This window comes from Tachypleus tridentatus, chromosome 9 (assembly GCF_004210375.1).
Source record: "Tachypleus tridentatus isolate NWPU-2018 chromosome 9, ASM421037v1, whole genome shotgun sequence".
Lineage (NCBI taxonomy): Eukaryota > Metazoa > Arthropoda > Merostomata > Xiphosura > Limulidae > Tachypleus > Tachypleus tridentatus.
The window spans coordinates 141,963,620-141,983,523 of NC_134833.1; the positions used below are offsets into that span (position 1 = coordinate 141,963,620).

At 33.9% G+C, this 19,904-nt stretch overlaps 1 long non-coding RNA gene across 2 annotated transcripts; it reads right to left on the reverse strand.

The window, feature by feature from the left end:
- Positions 1–1,536: 1,536 nt before the first annotated feature.
- LOC143226545 (uncharacterized) lies at positions 1,537–13,490 on the reverse strand. Of its 2 annotated transcripts, none has more exons than XR_013014666.1 (2): positions 13,056–13,490; positions 1,537–2,227 (listed from the first exon to the last, which is right to left on the reverse strand). It is a non-coding gene; the product is annotated as an uncharacterized LOC143226545 (long non-coding RNA). The 2 variants fall into 2 exon arrangements; XR_013014667.1 differs by lacking the exon at positions 13,056–13,490 and adding an exon at positions 12,789–13,035.
- Positions 13,491–19,904: the final 6,414 nt, after the last annotated feature.

Consider the following 19,904-nt stretch of genomic DNA (forward strand, 5'->3'; position numbering starts at 1 on the left):
CTGTAATGATACCAGTAAAACGTACGCATACCATTAATCACGAGAAAAGTTATGCATTATATAGGCTGCAACACGGTATGAAGTATGAACTTCAAAAGCGAGAAACAAAAATATATTTACTCTTAATTTGGTTTCATTTAGTCATGAAACGGAGCACTTTAGAGGACGCTTGGAAGTACATCCGCTATTTATGTTTTTATATGTATATTCGTGGGATTCGTTACTTATGTCACATTCAATCCAGAATTGTATTCACACCTATACAATCAAAACTGAAACCTACTATAAAATAACATTACAGTGTTTCATTAGTTGATAGCCATTCTTACAAACTTCTATCCAGTTCATTTACATGATGTAGCAACATAATAGAATGTTAATTACAACGTATATCTTGTGTTTCTGTTATCCATCTTAACAAAGGGAGTACTGAGGGTATGGCAGACATACTTATTAAAATTCACCATATTTAATGGTTATTTTCCTGTTATCACGTATTAGTACATTGCAAACAAAACAAATCCATTAAGTGTACGTTCATACATCAGTGTACCTCTTTTTCCACCTGCTACTGCCACAGCCTTGTTCGACAAGTTTGTTGAGCAGTGCACGGGCTCTGTAAGGCCTCAGGCGGCAAGCCTAGTTCTAGGTCGGGTGATATTTCTTCTTCCTGGTACTGGTTAGCTGGCGAGCTTCACCGAGTTCTCCTGTGACACACTATCTATGTCACAGTACTGTTTTCATATAAAACTCTCTATAGCGTATAATATTTCGGTCACAGTATTGTTTACGTGTACAGATATGTATATCGTATTATATCTCTATCACACAATAGAGATTAATACACTCAATTTTATTTGTATCACAATAATGTTTACATATACATATCTCTATACTACATTATATCTCTTGGATAACTGTTTATGTGTACAGATGTGTATACCACACCATGCCTCTGTCAGAGTGCTATTTATATATAAAAATCTTTATACCACATGTAACTGTTTATGCATATAGATCTGTTTACTACATTATACTTCTGTCACAGTAATGCTTATATAAACAAACCTGTACACCACCTTATACCATTGTTACAGTACTGTATGTTATTAAATACGGTAGGACTTAATAGCAGGGACTTTGATGACACAAAATAGCAGCCATAAAAATTGTCCGTTTAAAATCAACTTTAAAATGTTTGAATATTAACAATGATTATTTCATAGTACTGGATAAGAAAAACTAAATATTATTTATTATACTTATAAAGCCGTCTAACTAGTTATATACATGTTTATGGAGTGAATCAAAATGTCAGTGTTTTAATGAATTTTCATGTAAGTGACTTTTCCAGACAAAAAAGACGAGTCTTATTCTTCTATTTTTTTACAGAACTTTTCTGCCTGGGCTTCTAATGATTCCTTTTTTCTAGCACAAAGGATACTAATATTTATATACTCTCACCTAAACAACGTTATTTTGAACAGAAAAGCCATATTATACGCCCTATGTTTTCAATACAGAATCACGCCATTACTGCTTAAATAGTTTTATTTTAAACAGTACAGCAATATTGCAAGACTCCTGTTATCAATTGATTTGCTTTTCTAAGAGTCTTCATTGATAAGGCAGGAAAAAAATGTTGTAGCACACAGTTCACAGAACACTGACTCCTGGTAAGAAAAGTAGATTGAAGGGACCATACGTTTTTTTTTTAAGTTATCTTGTCAGTGATTCGTGAAAAGATGTACTCAAAACATAGTAACGGTCATAAATTGGGTTATTTTCTAGATGTAATTTGACAGACTGCTTAAAAACACATTTTCATGTTTATGAACTTTTGTTATGGTTATGCCACTTATAAAGTTATTGTCAATGACTACCCACTGATACACGCTATCTATCTACCTTTAACTATGATGATTCGTTAAAATGTTGGTCTTAATTTTAGCAGACTGGAGGATAGCTTATAATAGAGAATGCTGTCAACCGCTTCTACAAGTACGGGAACATATAGGATCACTTTGGCACGAGAAACTGGATTCATCATATCAAAGTAAAAATAGACAAACATTTCACAGAAGGAGGGGTGCGCTAAGCACTCGCGTATTTCATATAAACCATCTGTTCATTCCATCCTTTCTACATGCGTGTTGTAACACTGTACAGACGTCATACTAACGTGCATGTTTCAACGTTGTAAGGAAGGCACCATTTTCATTTTCAACTGTTTGGAAGGAATGTACAAAAATATCATTAAACATTTTTGTTTGTGATGTAGAACAATAACAACTTCACAGAAAGTAAGGAGAAAGAACCATTTTATCTGAATACAATATCCTTTAACAGCACACATTACCATAACACAATATCATTTAACAGCACACATTACCATAACACAATATCATTTAATAACACACATTACCATAACACAATATCATTTAACATCACACATTACCATACCACAATATTATTTAATAAAACACATTACCATAACACAATATTATTTAAGTGTAACCTGCTTATTTACGTACTGTGTGCCTACTTCCTTCAGTTTCGCACTCTCTACCTGTTACCTGGGTAATATAAGCTGTTTAGTAACGTTTATCACTGTACTTTACACAAGTGCTTTTGATTATTATAAATTGTACAGTAATGTGTTAAGTTATGAAACTCCTTTGTACGTATGATCTGTTCTGTTCTACAAAAGTTACTTAAGTTTTAAATACATCAGAAATAACACGATTTGAGAAAATCTGAAATATAAACTTTCCTATTTGAACGAATTACATTTAAAAAAAAAATTAACTTTGGTTAGGCACTTCTGGCAATATTGTCACGTTCATTTCTTTAATGAAACCTCTCAAATACGATTTCAAACATTTATACACGTGGTAATACTTTACTCACCAAGTCTGAATTTGGCATGTTTACTGTGGCGGCTGTAAGACAGATATGAATGTTTCGTTATACTTTAACCTTATCTTGTGATATCGAAAGTTAATTACTTTATGTGTGTAAAGCTTGACGTAACATCATTGGAAAAACACGTGCAAGATTTGAATAATAAAATATAGATACTGTGGTAAAACATACTACCACAGTGTTTCTAGATTTACAGTGAAGATTGGTCTATGACACAACGTTCAGTTCCACTGTGCTTATATATATAAATGAAATCCTTTTGTTAAATGATGGTAAAATTATAACTCTTTAGTTGGAAGAGTTATCGTAGTTCTGAAACGTTGTTGTGCTGGTTCACCTCCCACAAGTACCTTCAAGTTTCGTGTAGTAAAACAAAAAGCAACATCTGTGCAAGTGTTCTGATCACATGATCTCTAACTCGGCAGCACAAAATACACACACACAACTATTCATTTTCAGTGTAAAACAGTCCAAACTTGATAATTAGTATCTAATAATTACTTTGTGGGATTTTCGTTATCTTATAGTAAATTTGTGTGCAATGAAGACGAAGAAAAATGTACAAGAAAAGACCGTATTTACATACATAGCTAAATTCACAAGCCTCACAACGGTGGTACGTGTACACTTTAGTGTACATCCGCGGCAGTATAAGAACTATTTTTCGGACTCTCCTCGGCAGCGAAGAACTATTTATTGAACATTCTGCGTTGGTTACGTAGAATTTATTGAATATTCCGCGCTAATATAAGTGTAACTGACTTTAAAAAAAGTAACATATTTTTGTAAATAACATTCTCTGATTTGTTTCATTTCCTCAAACAAAAACTTAGGCTAAGACGTTGCTAGACTTCTATCAACCTTTTAAATAGATAATTTTTGGTAAGTTCGATATAAGACAGACAAAATAAGTCACAGCTTGTGGTGATACTTCGTTCGGTTACCTGAACATCTACTAAGACGTTGCACGCTACCAGATTTAATTAAAGTATGATTTGTAGCTAAGTCTGCAAAGAACAAAAACAACAACAAACAGACAACTCGTAAAATAAATCCTGTTTTATATTCATAAATTATAAGACACCTAAAATCTATTTTAATGAAAAACAAACTCGAACACCATATAAGAAACAGTTGATAAAATAAAGTTTAATTTCCTTTTGTCTTCTGTCGTGTGACAGTGCTTACTTGTTAGGATATTTAAAAACAATCTTCTAGTCAGGTTTTTAATGTAACACCTCTATAAACAGGTAGCAAAAAAAGCATTTATTAACCTATCACAACCGAAAAGGTGTCGACTGACTTGGTTAGTTATCATTACCATTTTTATTTGGTTTGTTTTGAATTTCGCGCAAAGCTACACGAGGGCTATCTGTGCTAGCTGTCCCTGATTTAGAAATTTAAGACTAGAGAGAAGGCAGCTAGTCATCACCACCCACCGCCAACTCTTCGACTACTATTTTATCAACGAATAGTCACATTATAACACCCCACGGCTGAAAGGACGAGCACATTTAGTGTGACGGGGATTCGAACCCGCGACCCTCAGATTACGAGTCGAGTGCCTTAACCACCTGGCCATGCCAAGCCATTTTATCACAGCCGACAGGTTCCAAGTTAAAATATAAAAAAACTCACAAGAAGGTACGACTATAAGTATGTTCATTATTTAAGTCACAAATCGACCAGTGGTAAGCTTACATGGTCGTAGGTTCGAATCCTAGCTGGTCACAGTTTTCGGACTTCGTATCAGAACACGCAGGAGATTAATGTCTCGAACACTACTGAAGAGTCTTGTTTTGTTTGTTTATTTTTGAACTTTTCGCACAAAGATACACGAAGGCTATCTGCGCTAGCCGTTCCTAATTTAGCAGCGTAAGACTAGAGGGAAGGCAGCTAGTCATCACCACCCGCTGCCAACTCTTGGACTACTTTAGTACCAAAGAATAGTGGGATTGAGCGTCACATTATAACGCCCTCACAGCTGAAAGAGTGATTAAGTTTGGTGCGACAGGGATTCGAACCTGCGACCCTTAGATTACGAGTCGGGTAGTAAAACCTAAGTCCGAAACTGCATACGGCGGAAACCTGCACAAGCCAGAAATATCAATCTTTTTGTAACATTATCTTAAGATATCTCTTATAAAAGGCCCTCTATATGGCGGAACCTGCGTAACGCGGACAGAAAACTATCTTTCACCTACCTTATGTATCAACAAGTAGGATTAGAAACTGAGTAAGGCAAAAAAATGTTTTGGATTAAATATTAATTTCTTATTTAATTAATAGTTTCTTTAAATATTCATAAATTCTCGGACATTTTGTTACAGTCAGTATTGGTTAAATATATTCTGTTCTTTTTTCTGCCGTCATTATTCCGGAGGTCGCTATTCGAAAGAACAATTTATTGCACTTTTTGGTCGCATTTGCTGATGGAAAACTAGAGAAACCATGAATGATAAATAAAAGTGAAAATCAGCGCTGTTTCAAAAATTTAAGGAAGAATAAACTTCCTATGGAATAGAGAGCGAATAATAAAGGGTGGATGACAAGTGCTATATTCGAGGAATTTTTGAACAAATTCAACAAAAGAATGGAACAAGAAAATATGAATATTCTACTTTACCTAGATAATGCAACTTGTCACTCAAAAAGTTCAACATTCAAATGTTGGTTTAGTCTTTCTACCTCCATGTACAACATCAGTTCTACAGCCACTAGATAATGGAATTATACAGTGTATAAAATTGAAATACAGAAAATGGATGCTTCAGCATATGATTGAAAACATGGACATCTGTAAGAGAGCATCTGAAATGACTATGAAAGTTGACGTGTTAGATGCAATTGCATTTTTTAAGTTATTCAATCAAATGTGTAATAAAGTGCTTTCAAAACTGTGAATTTATTCTTGGTAGTGGCTGAAGTTGTCTGTTATGACGATTCTAGTGAAATCCAAACTCTGGTTGAAAAGACTGATGCAGATGGTTTTGTGAACTCGGAAAGTTTTATGAACGTTGACAAGAATGTTTTAACAGAAACTGATGAAGTTGATTTAAAATCTATAATAGAATCGCAAGATGGTAACAGTGTGAGAGATTCAGAAGATGAACAAAACGGAAAAGATAATGAGGAAATAGAAATTCCTACTTCACTGCAAGTGTTAAGTTATATTAATTTTATCAAACTGTATGCAAATATGAAATGGAAAATGAACTTCATGAAAAGGCAATAGAATTGGCGATCTCTTTTAACCGCATAAGAAAACCCATTAACAAAACGAAACAGTTGAAATTGAACATTTTCTTTAAATACATTTGGTTGAGATTTTGTGTACTTATGTATATTTTGAATGTCTATTTTTGTTCTTATACTAATAAATATAGCATAAACAGTATAATAACTTTATTTACAAACGTCTTACTTCCCTTGAGTCAAACAAGTATAACGTTCCGCTCACAAATTATACATAATTAAGGAAATGCATGTTCACTGTCTAAACCAGAAAACCTGCTTAAGCCGGAACTTTTACTCGGTCCAGTGCGATTCCGCCTTAGACATGTTTTACTGTATATATTATATGCTCTAAAGTTCACAACAATCTGTGTATGTGTTACACGTTCTAAAATCGCAATGTGTGTATATGTTACATCTGCTAAAATCACAATGTGCATATGTACGTGTTGCCCTACTGTAAAAATCTACAATGTATGTGCATGTTATATTTTTAGAGACACGCGGAACTGTTGTATACATATCCAGATTTGTAACCTGAAACCCGACGTTGCCAGTGATGTTGAAAGAAAATTCGCGAACACGTTTCGTGCTAGGGGTTCGACGCACCAAACAAGCCAGTTGAAACGTGGATTAGTGTAAGATATCAATCAAGGCTGGCTCGTGTAACACAAACACTAGCTTTCAAGAACCGATGGTAAACATATCAATTACCTTTACTTTTCGTGACGTTTAAAAAATATTAATGGGCGATTTTAAAAGTGAAAGAAAAACTTCAACTCCTCATTGTGTTAGTTATTCGTTTGTAAAATTATAAAGATTTTTTCAGGCTTTATTGTTACTTGTAGAGGCATAGGGCCACACTTTAGAAAACAAAGCGAAGAACTGCTTGCAAAGTTTGTGACCAAGACATCCTTATCAGTCCTTATTTCCCAAGACCTTTTTAGTCAGTCCTTATTTTGTCAAAGCTTCCCTACTCGGTCCTTGTTTTGATGGAGGATAAATCATCCGGTGTAACGTTCTCATTTTGACATCAAATTAAACTAACAAGAGTTGGTTAAAATATTCTTTAAAATACCGAGGTAAATGTTTTTTTAGCTTTTGCTATGTGGGTTAAATCAAATCAAATTGTAACCCAATTATGTTGATTTTGGGGACGTTACGTCACTTAAAACTTGCTCTTGCTGCTGCACATTTCTTTGATTCTTCATGTGTTATTTTCAAAGAACATTAAAATGTTTTAGTTCTGAATTATTTTGTAGGATACAAACATAGATCAGGTTATAACTTGACCTCTTGGTAAAATATTGTCTCAGAATCGTTACTGTACGCTCATAGATTTTAAGTCAAGGAAATTACACGTAACACCTTTTACTTTTTTTTGTTGAGCCCGACATGGCCAGGTGGTTAGGGCGCTCGACTCTAAATCTGATAGTGACAGGTTCGAATCCCTGTCTCACCAAACATGCTTGGTTTTTCAGCCGTGGATGCGTTATATGTGATGGTCAATCCCACTATTCGTTGGTAAAAGAGTAGCCCACGAGTTGGCAGTGGGTGGTGATGACTAACTGTCGTTCCCCGCTGGGACAACGGTAAGTCTTCGGATTTACAACGCTAAAAGCAGGAGTTTAAATCCTCTCGGTGGACACACCAGATAGCCCGAGATGGCTTTGCTATAAGAAAAAAAACACACACACACACACACACAAACTAGCTGCATTCCTTTTAGACTCACACTGCTAAATTAGAGACGGCTAGCGTAAATAGCTTTTGTGTAGCTTTGCGCGAAATTAAAACACGTTTTGTTGTTGTAATTTTTATTTATTCACCAGACCAAACACTATCATTATGCTCTCTCTTCATACCCCTGGTAAACAAACACAAAGGTTAAATAATGTAAAGCTTTTTCTCACAATAGAGATGTAACATATGGACGCATAAAACCGTGACAGTTCATATCTGTTCTACACTAATGACTTCCAAGGTCAATATTGAAAGTAAGGCGACAATAGGAATTGTGGGAAAAATAAGAGTGTCGTATTAGCTATTTAGCTAATTAGCTATCCCTTTTAAAACTGTATCAATCAAATTTATGCATGTTACGCAATAAAAACCTATTGTTATTTACTAAACGTAAAGTTCAAAAGACTTTTACATTATTCTGCACAACTGTACCTGAAAAACAAACGAGTCATATTTATGAACTCCAATGCACAATACATTTTGTAATTTTAATTCAAGGAACCAAGAGAGAGAGGAAATCAAAATTCTGGAATGGATTACGAAGAGAAAAACCAAACAAACCGGCAAGAACAGAGTAGGCCTAATGCAGCACTTTTAGTTGTATTTTCTCGTATAAAGTAGGCCTAACTAACACTTTCACTCGTGTTTCCATCGGTAAAGCAGGCCTAACATAATACTTTTCATCAATGCTTTTGAGGCAATGAGCAGATCTTATGCATTAGTTGATATTGTTAACCTCGCTTGCTCATTTTATTCTTTATAGTGAAAGGAATTTTTAAAATACTTTTTCATAAAACAGTATATAACTTACGTTTTATAAAACACGGTTTATATCACATCTTGAGATACTAATATTATACCACAGAATTGTCTTTGTCATAAAAGAGAAAGAGAGATCCTGATTACCAAAGTTTAGAAGAATTAAAACCATAAACTATCTAGTTCATATTTCAATACATAAACACCAAACATTATCTACTTTCTGTTTCAATACATAAACACAAATAATGCAATTTTTCATCTTCCCTTATTTTGAACTACTGGCCAGAGGATAGCCAGTCAACAGCGTCCACGTTAACAGATTGACCCTACTTATTATTGCACCCAGAACTTAAAGCGCAGAAGTATGTTTAGGTGTCACGTAGATTCGCACCCAGCTCGCGAGCTCTGAAATACAGAGCTCTATCACAGAACCAGCTTGCGCCCTGTAATAAACGGACAGATTATCAAGTATGAATAACATAAAAATCAAGTTAAAGAAAACGATATTATTTTTAGTTAAAAGTGACGTTTCGCAGAGTTAAAGTATTTGTTCTCTTTCTGAGAATCAACTTCGTCAAATAACTATAAATTATTTAATATTCATCCCTAACTGTTTCAAAAAGTGCTAAAATGTATTATTTACAAGCAATCAATTTTATCTCAGCTACACAAGAATGTTGATATTAATTTTACCGTTTTTCTACAAATAATTAAAAACTCATTAAATACTAACATCATTATATACTTGTGAGCTCGAAAAGAAAACCAAAAACGACAAAAAACGGTTAACCCATTCTGCAAAACTATCCGATTTGCTGTATTAAAAAAAAGAAACAGAACCGTATTACAGTTTAACATTTTAAATTTACTAAATGGAAACATACGAGTAAAACAATCACTCACTTTCTCGAGTTTCTAAAGAATTGACCTAATCTAATTCTAATAATTCTGTAGTTTTAAAACAGTTCCATGATTTGCATGACAAATGTTATTAATAGCATTCCGAAGTACAATTTCCTAACAATATATATATAAATATACATAACTTTTCGCAATCTAATTTTGATTATAAAATAAAATAAAAATCCTAGAATAATCACATATAAAGCGAGCTTCATGAAGGTTTTTAAAACATATATTTAAGTGAACACGAAAGTTTAACACTTCGATGTATCTGTTGATATGTTATTATATTTTATCATATATTTACGTTTCAGAACTTCTCAAAATTTATATTACTCTATTTTTGGGAAACTATTAGCCAAAAGTCTGTAAGTGTGCAATTCTTTTTTCAATTTTCAGCTTTTCAAAAGCGTTAATTACGAAGTTTACTAGCTGTAAAATATCTCATTACAGCCGTAAATCACTCACAGAAAAAAAAACTAACAAAAAAACTTCGACAACAAACACGTGGCTATACCGTCGTATTATATATTGGGTTGAGGAATAATTCGTGAGCGTTTTTTCAAGTTAAAAAAAATATATTCATAAATGAAACGCTTTCGCAAAATATTTCATGTCATTTGGTAGATAATTTTTTGCTCTAATAGATGGTGTGTTTGATTTTCATATGTCTTTAATTTTTGCTTTCATTTTCAGCTCATTAAATGGGCTGTCAAGTGGACAAAATAGAGCATTTTCGACACCATCTGCTTTTCGCATTTAATTTCTTGCAATTTCGTTTAAAACAATGCATACTATATACCTAGGTATTACATGAAATAAAGTATCATAATAAATGTTTTGGGTGTAATGTGTTCATGCATTGAAGTATTGTATAGTCTTGCATATAATGCTTGAATGAAATTATTTAAAAACGCTCACGAATTATTCCTCAACCTAATAGTTCACGTACCAAAGAAAACATCAAACTTAGGCTTACCAATGATAGATAAGCTATATTGATGTCAACTATTAAAAAAGTTTTGTCTGAGGAAGAACTTTGGGGTGGTAAACCCGGAACATGACCTCTGCATGTGTGCATGCACCAAGGGTACGACACGAGGCCTAAAATAACTGCTTTCTTTCTGTTACTTCTATCAAGTTACTGAATTACACCTGTCGGGAGTTTTGTTAACTTTTCCATATTGTTACATTTCACTCATTTGTGGTGTGATTAAAGCAAGATATACATAAAAATTCACGCTTTTTATTTTTAGGTTTATAAAAGTACTAAAATAAGATCCATGCTAGTTGCATCGGGCCTAAATTTGAACGCTAAACCACAACTAATAATTAGAAGAAGCGTGTGGAATGTAACCTAACTTTACCAATGATAAGTTATGTTTACGATAATGGCTGTTTTTCACCATATTTATATCGTATACAAGTAACAACCCTCAGGAATTTACAACTGTGCACACTTTTAGGAGTAAAGACTTACCCCTCAAAAAAAAATCTGACAGCAAAAAAACAGAAAAGAAAAGAAGAATAGTAATTTGACTCGTATACGCTACAATTTTAAAGTACTTTTTGTAATGGACTACAGTAATGTGATCAGGACACATTAAATAAATCATTTTTTTTCGTAAATTATATTCAAAATCAGCGATATTGAAAGAAAACAAGACACCGTGATAGTTTTCGTTTACAATATATATATATCTAAACAGTTTTAAGCTAACGATTAGCAGCGCCACACGTATCAGAGAAATCTATACACAGACTGAGTAATCTCCGCAAACAAATTAATTTTAGTCACGGGATCTCGTAACAAGGGGCAAAAGAGGGGATTTGACCCTCCTTACATTTCACACACAGAAAGTCCCCCGCTAGTACAGCGGTAAGTCTACGATTTTACAACGCTAAAACCAGGGGTTCGATTCCCCTCGGTGGACTCAACAGATAGCCTGATGTGGCTTTGTTATAAGAAACACACATACACACACAAAAAAAAAACAATTGCACGTATTATGATTAAAGGTGTGGTGATACAATATTATCGATAAATCTTCTAACACGATTAACGCATCTTTACGAAATTTTGCAAGTTCGTAGTAAACCTTAGAAGTGTTTTGTACAGAAAAATCAGAATTTCTAATAAAGTATTTTTTACTAAAAATTAATGACTCAATAACGGAAGATGAGTATTGTCTACTACATATTGGTAGTTCTTTTCTTTTATCAAAAATATTACATGCAAAGTAACACAACAAATTATTGTGTTTGTTTACATATCATCGTCAGCTAAATCTGAAATAAGTTTTTCCGAAACGTTCGAACTTGTAAACAAAATGTTGTAGGTTTAGTCAACTGTATTCATCTTCATTATTAACTGTTACAAATTTACAATTACAAAATAAACAGACGAATATTACTTTTTTTTTACTTCTCTTGCCAGCTGCCATTTAGTTGACCAAACATGAGAATTTTAAAAATCACTAAAGTGTGAAGTACCTAAATAAGACAATGTTAGTAATATAGATAATAAATTACAGACAAGACTGTTAAACTTTGTTAAACCGTTGACAAAGCTTTAGTATCTAGATACGTATCGTATGGACAAAAATGATGATAAACGTAACCTAAATTTATAATGTAAACTTAACATTGTAGTTAAACTAAATATTTTGGTACTTTTTACGAAAATTGTAAATTTATGTCTGCGTTTAAGCACCCGAAACATATATTTTAGTCTGTTGACTTACATTGTAAAACCTTTATCCCCAACTTACATGCCCCCACCCTCCCGAAAATATTTCTTTGGGAGCCCATGCTTTTAGTACTGCATTATTCAGGGTTTGGAGCACTTCTGTACTGAGAAAAAAAATAAACTTATTTTCTAGCAAATCTGTCTGTAGACTTTTAAAATAACCGCGGTTTTTCTTTCTTTCTTATTTTTTTAATGTAACACGGAATGTATCAGTAAATATGATTTGAGTAAGAAATCTCATACTTTAATAACCAGCCGAGTTTAGTAACACTATCCACTTTCAGAAGTTCACCTTTGTGGATATTACTTGAAGGGACTTTAAGTCAAGGTGGAGGTAATTAAATGGCCGTAGTATTTTTAGATGTGTACACTGATTTTAATTATAAAGAATGGTTTTTTACCCCAAATATTAAATGAAAAGGAAATGCTGTTATCTTAAGAATAGCTATAAGTTATAGACTATTGAACTAACCCTTTCTTTCGGTTTTACGCAACACTACACAAGGAGTGCCAGCACTTGACGTCCCCAGTACAGGATTACAGGTTAAGCAACAACATTCTCCGCCATCTCTTGGGCCACCCTAACCTAACAGTGGGATTTAGTCATCACGTTTAATGCGCCCATGGCCTAAAGCCGTAGCAACGGCAGGCGAACCAAGGGACCCTAGAATCCATATTCCGGCAAAGTAATCACTTGGTTACACCCGGTTATTTAAATAATGAACACAAGTTTACTTACAAGCACCATTTTCGAGGCCGGTTTAATAGCAAAACTCAGTCTGGTGAAATATTCCACGTGTCCTCGTATACGCTGCTTGCTTTGGCTGCGTCTTCAAACAAGGGGGTTCACCCAGCAGCTCACGACAAAGATTCAAAGAATGGTTGCCATGGAAACATTCGCGCACAGGTAACCGTTGTAGAAGTATCCTATCCCAGGTGAAGTTTCAAAATAACCCGCTTGTAGTTTACTCGGGTTAAAATATTAAAACTTGCATCATAAAACTGCTCTGTGGTGTAATAAAACTATCGCGTAAAAACTACAAACTTTGGGCTGAAAAGGCACTGAAAGTTCAAATGTGTAAGGCTTGTTACATTTTATCGCACGCCAGACAATAGTGTTAACTTACTCCTCAGCCTATCGAAACACCGCGGGCCGGAATGCAAGCGTTACCTTGGCTGCTCTGCCAGTTACTGTATTCAATCACGTGACGCATGACATCATAGAGCGTGAACGTGAATACACTAACCAAACAGAGACGGTTAGGCAAAAAGAACATAAAAAAGACAACCACTACACAAATTGGCTTTTAAAATTTCACTTTTACTTTCTGTCCCTGTTTCTCTAAAGAGATACGAATGTGTATTTAGTATAAAACTTAATAATGTATTATGATAGTAACTTATTCTGTCGTTTTATTGATAAGATATTGTTCAAAGAATATAATTAAAACAAATGAGAAACAGTATGGTAATTGTCTACATTTCAAATTATTTTTAAAGATATTTTGTATGAAATGTATAAAAATTGAATAAGTAATGGATAAGTTAATCTTAATTATTGTTTAATGCAATACAAAAATGCACAAACATATTTTAAATATGCGCCATCTATTGACAGATACTTAAATCAAAGTGTACAGAATCACTTCAAACAGCAAATAGTAATACGGCTACGTATTATTTTCCTAAAATATTGTCAAAAATAAATTACTAAACAAATCACAGAGTGAAATCCTAACCTATTATATTTTGCATGTCTGGTTTAGATAAGTTGTATATTTAATTGAAGGCTTGTGCTATCTAGGCAACTTCGTTCGAAGCAAAAAAGTTGGATGCGGTCGCAGTTTGCGTAGACATATTGTAAAAGAACGCGTTAAGTTTTCAAAAGACATACAATCCAGATAATTCACTCTCTATGTGCTGAATCAAACTATTGCGTGAGTTAACCTTCTAGCGCAAACCTTTTGCTAAAACTTTATAACAGCCGAGACTTTCAGGCTTAAAGATAAACCAAGTACCAATAGAATAAGACAACAGAAACTATTTTCACGTTACGTATTTACTAATGTCAACTTTATTAAAAGCATTATTTTAGTGCTTAGAAAAATAAAAGGGGGAATCATATTGGCATGAAAATAATAACCGTGACCTCATTTAAACTGTCACCGAGCAAAGTGTCCCTCACCCTCAAAGACATAAACCACCTTGCGCCTCGACCATGCTGTCAACAAACGAGGTCAGCAGAGATTCATTTTCACTCAACATGGACGTTTTACAACCACGAGCAACAACTGGCATTTCCGGTACGATACCACGCTTGGAGAAAGTGCTTCCGGCGAGACTTTAAATAACAAACGAAAGTCATTTCCCATTGTTTGATATGGTTCAGTTAGAGATAAGTTTTAAAATCTCTTACTTGCATAATTCGTTCTATTCCACATTGTATGAAGAACAACAATAATCACGTTATGATCAAATTTCATCATTTTCACTTACTAAGTAAAGTCCAAATAAAATTGGCGATTTATTTTCACCTCCGATTGTAATTATTACAACGGAAATAATTTTCTAATGAAACATGTCATCCAATATATCAGTTTGGTTGTAGCGAAGCGCAAAGCTACATAAAGGGTTATCTGTCCTGTGCCTACCACTGATACAAAAATTAGGTTGTTAGCCTTCATTCTTAGGGCCTGGCATGGCCAGGTGGGTTAAGGCGTTCGACTCGTAATCTCAGGGTTGCGGGTTCGAATCCCCCTTGCACCAAACATGCTCGCCCTTTCAGACGTAGGAACGACTAGTGCAGATAGAACTCCTGTAGTTTTGCGCGAAATTCAAACAAAAACAAACCTTCAGTTTATGAGTACGAGAAAAGAAGACTGTCTGTTTCTTAATGTAATTATCAAATAATTACGGGTGTAATGTATGAACTGTAGAAACAAAACACCGCGAGCTGTTGATTGTAAATATCAACCACACCAGTCGAAAGCTAGTTGAGCTATTGATTTATTCACATTTAACAAATACATTCACGTGACGAAGAAGTGAAATTTAAGGGTTTATACAGGGTGACGTCACAGTCTTTGTGTTCATATGTTGGTACAAAAGAAAAAAAAAACATATTAATTGTAACGATCTAATATTTCCAGTAAATAAAAACTTGCACGTGTTTTTACAATGTTTCCATCTAGCCAAGGGAGCATTCAGATGGGCTATACTCCAAGGTCCGCGCCACAAATCCCCGCAGGTCGAAAGAAAGTATTTTTTATAAAAAAAACAATAAGGAATTTTCATTTATCTAGAATGAAATAACACGCTTTAACATGTTTGTTTGTTTTTCAATTTTGTGCAAAGCTACATGAGGACTATCTGCGCTAGCCGTCCCTAATTTAGCAGTATAAGACTAGAGGGAAGGCAGCTAGTCATCATCACCCACTGTCAACTCTTGGGCTACTCTTTTACCAACGAATAGTGGGATTGAACGTGACATACAACGCCCTCACGGCTAAAACAGTGAACATTTTGGTGTAACGGGCATTCAATCCTGTAACCTGTCGAATTACGAGACGAGCGTCCTAACCACCTGGCCATGCTGGGCCCTAGTTTAATATTAACCGCCATTTGCATCAACGCCAGAAATCACACAATACAATACATTATATATGGGCCGGGTCCCCAGCCGCTCCAGCGCCCCATATACCCTAAATGAGTGACTGCATGTGACGAAAAACCCGAGGACTTGCTCGTGGAAACTGGAATGCTTTGATTTTCACGTAGTGATAGTTAACAGATCACTCCTTCTACTTCCCTTCACACAGTGATAGTTAAAAGATCACTCCTTCTACTTCCCTTCACACAGTGATAGTTAAAAGATCACTCCTTCTACTTCCCTTTACACAGTGATAGTTAACAGATCACTCCTTCTTCTTCCATTTATACAGTGACAGTTAACAGATCATTCCTTCTTCCTCTCATTACGTAGTGACAGTTAACAAATCATTCCTTCTACCTCCCATTACGTAGTGACAGTTAATAGACCACTTCTACTTCCCATTACGTTCTGACAGTTAATAGACAACTCCTTCTATTCCCATTACGTAGTGATAGTTAACAGATCACTCCTTCTACTTCCATTATGTATTGACAGTTAATAGATTACGTCTACTTCCCATTACGTTCTGAAAGTTAACATACCACTCCTTTTACTTACCATTATGTAGTGATAGTTAACAGATCACTCCTTCCACTTCCATTATGTATTGACAGTTAATAGACCACTTCTACTTCCCATTACGTTCTGACAGTTAATAGACAACTCCTTCTATTCCCATTACGTAGTGATAGTTAACAGATCACTCCTTCTACTTCCATTATGTATTGACAGTTAATAGATTACGTCTACTTCCAATTACGTTCTGAAAGTTAACATACCACTCCTTTTACTTACCATTGTGTAGTGATAGTTAACAGATCACTCCTTCTACTTCCATTATGTATTGACAGTTAATAGACCACTTCTACTTCCCATTACGTTCTGACAGTTAACAGATCACTCTCTCTACTTGTAATTACACAGTGACAGTTAACAAATCACTCCTTCTACTTCCGATTATGTAGTTACAGTTAACAGATCATTGCTTCCACTTCCCGCTACGGTATTGACAGACAATTAACAGATCACTCCTTTCACTTCCTACTACGTATTGACAGAGAGTTAACAGATCACTCCTTCTACTTCCCATTATGCAGATGAAACTATTTTTATCTTCGACGATTTTGAGTATAGTTAATCCTAACTCTGATGACTCCAATGAAGTTGTAAAAATCCAGATAATCAAACTTCCATTTTTTCCTCTTACCAAACAATGTATTTCAGGGCGTGGTATGAACATGAAGAGTAACACTTTTAATACCCATACAAGTCATCTTGAGATACATTGTTACTTCAGGTGGGTGTCTCATCATCATACAATGACTCAGCAGTAAGCGTGAGGGCTTACAACGCCAAATACCTGAGTTCGATATCAGTAGTGGACACGGTGCAGACAGCATAACCAACTGTGTAGCTTTTGGCCAGAACATATAAAATCTTTCATTCAGCTTCCTCTTTTGGTTTTGAGTACGTAAAACAAACAAAACACTCATAACGCTTTCTTTGTGCAACAAAATATTATAAACACAAAGGGTTGCGTGAGACAAACGTAGATTTGGTTTCAGAATTTTCGCCCAACTTATACAGATTCTGTCTGCGCATATGAGTCAATAATTTTGAACTGGTACAGAGAAAGCAACTACTCAAAAGTACCCGTCGCCAACTCTTAGCCTATTTTGGGATAATCGAATAATGGTATCTCAGTGTCGGTATTATCAAGCACCTAAGGATCTAACATACGAAAAGCATTTTTGCGGCAATGAGACACAAACCATGAGTCTTCAGATTCACAACACGGATAAATTTGAGAAGTTAAAATATTTTTATTTTTATTTTTGCTGCACTACTTACCTTTAAACATTTAATTGTGCTTCGTTTGTTTGTAACCCTCAATTCGCGATTTAACCGCGCCAAGATTTTGGACAAAATACGTTACAATGATAAATCGTCAGTAAGTCCCGTGACTTCTTACGCTAAAAATCGAGTTTCTTTTCTCGCGGTGAGCAAAGCAAAAGTTAATCACTTTCCAGCTCTGCGTTTAACAAGAAACATTCTAAAGCGTATGAAAACAAGATGTTAGTATATTACTTCAACAAACTAAAGCGTATCAAAACAAGATGTTAATATATTACTTCAACAAACTAAAGCGTATCAAAACAAGATGTTAGTATATTACTTCAACAAACTATAGCTATCAAAACAAGATGTTAGTATATTACTTCAACAAACTAAAGCGTATCAAAACAAGATGTTAGTATATTACTTCAACAAACTAAAGCGTATGAAAACAAGATGTTAGTATATTACTTCAACAAACTAAAGCGTATGAAAACAAGATGTTAGTATATTACTTCAACAAACTAAAGCGTATGAAAACAAGATGTTAGTATATTACTTCAACAAACTAAAGCGTATGAAAACAAGATGTTAGTATATTACTTCAACAAACTAAAGCGTATGAAAACAAGATGTTAGTATATTACTTCAACAAACTAAAGCGTATCAAAACAAGATGTTAGTATATTACTTCAACAAACTAAAGCGTATCAAAACAAGATGTTAGTATATTACTTCAACAAACTAAAGCGTATCAAAACAAGATGTTAGTATATTACTTCAACAAACTAAAGCGTATCAAAACAAGATGTTAGTATATTACTTCAACAAACTATAGCTATCAAAACAAGATGTTAGTATATTACTTCAACAAACTAAAGCGTATCAAAACAACATGTTAGTATATTACTACAACAAACTAAAGCGTATCAAAACAACATCTTAGTATATTACTTCAACAAACTGAAGCGCATGAAAACAAGATGTTAGTATATTACTTCAACAAACTAAAGCGCATGAAAACAAGATGTTAGTATATTACTTCAACAAACTAAAGCGTATGAAAACAAGATGTTAGTATATTACTTCAACAAACTAAAGCGTATGAAAACAAGATGTTAGTATATTACTTCAACAAACTAAAGCGTATCAAAACAAGATGTTAGTATATTACTTCAACAAACTAAAGCGTATCAAATCAAGATGTTAGTATATTACTTCAACAAACTAAAGCGTATCAAAACAAGATGTTAGTATATTACTTCAACAAACTATAGCTATCAAAACAAGATGTTAGTATATTACTTCAACAAACTAAAGCGTATCAAAACAAAATGTTAGTATATTACTTCAACAAACTAAAGCGTATCAAAACAAGATGTTAGTATATTACTTCAACAAACTAAAGCGTATGAAAACAAGATGTTAGTATATTACTTCAACAAACTAAAGCGTATGAAAACAAGATGTTAGTATATTACTTCAACAAACTAAAGCGTATGAAAACAAGATGTTAGTATATTACTTCAACAAACTAAAGCGTATGAAAACAAGATGTTAGTATATTACTTCAACAAACTAAAGCGTATCAAAACAAGATGTTAGTATATTACTACAACAAACTGAAGCGTATCAAAACAACATGTTAGTATATTACTTCAACAAACTGAAGCGCATGAAAACAAGATGTTAGTATATTACTTCAACAAACTAAAGCGTATGAAAACAAGATGTTAGTATATTACTTCAACAAACTAAAGCGTATGAAAACAAGATGTTAGTATATTACTTCAACAAACTAAAGCGTATGAAAACAAGATGTTAGTATATTACTTCAACAAACTAAAGCGTATGAAAACAAGATGTTAGTATATTACTTCAACAAACTAAAGCGTATGAAAACAAGATGTTAGTATATTACTTCAACAAACTAAAGCGTATCAAAACAAGATGTTAGTATATTACTTCAACAAACTAAAGCGTATCAAAACAAGATGTTAGTATATTACTTCAACAAACTAAAGCGTATCAAAACAAGATGTTAGTATATTACTTCAACAAACTAAAGCGTATCAAAACAAGATGTTAGTATATTACTTC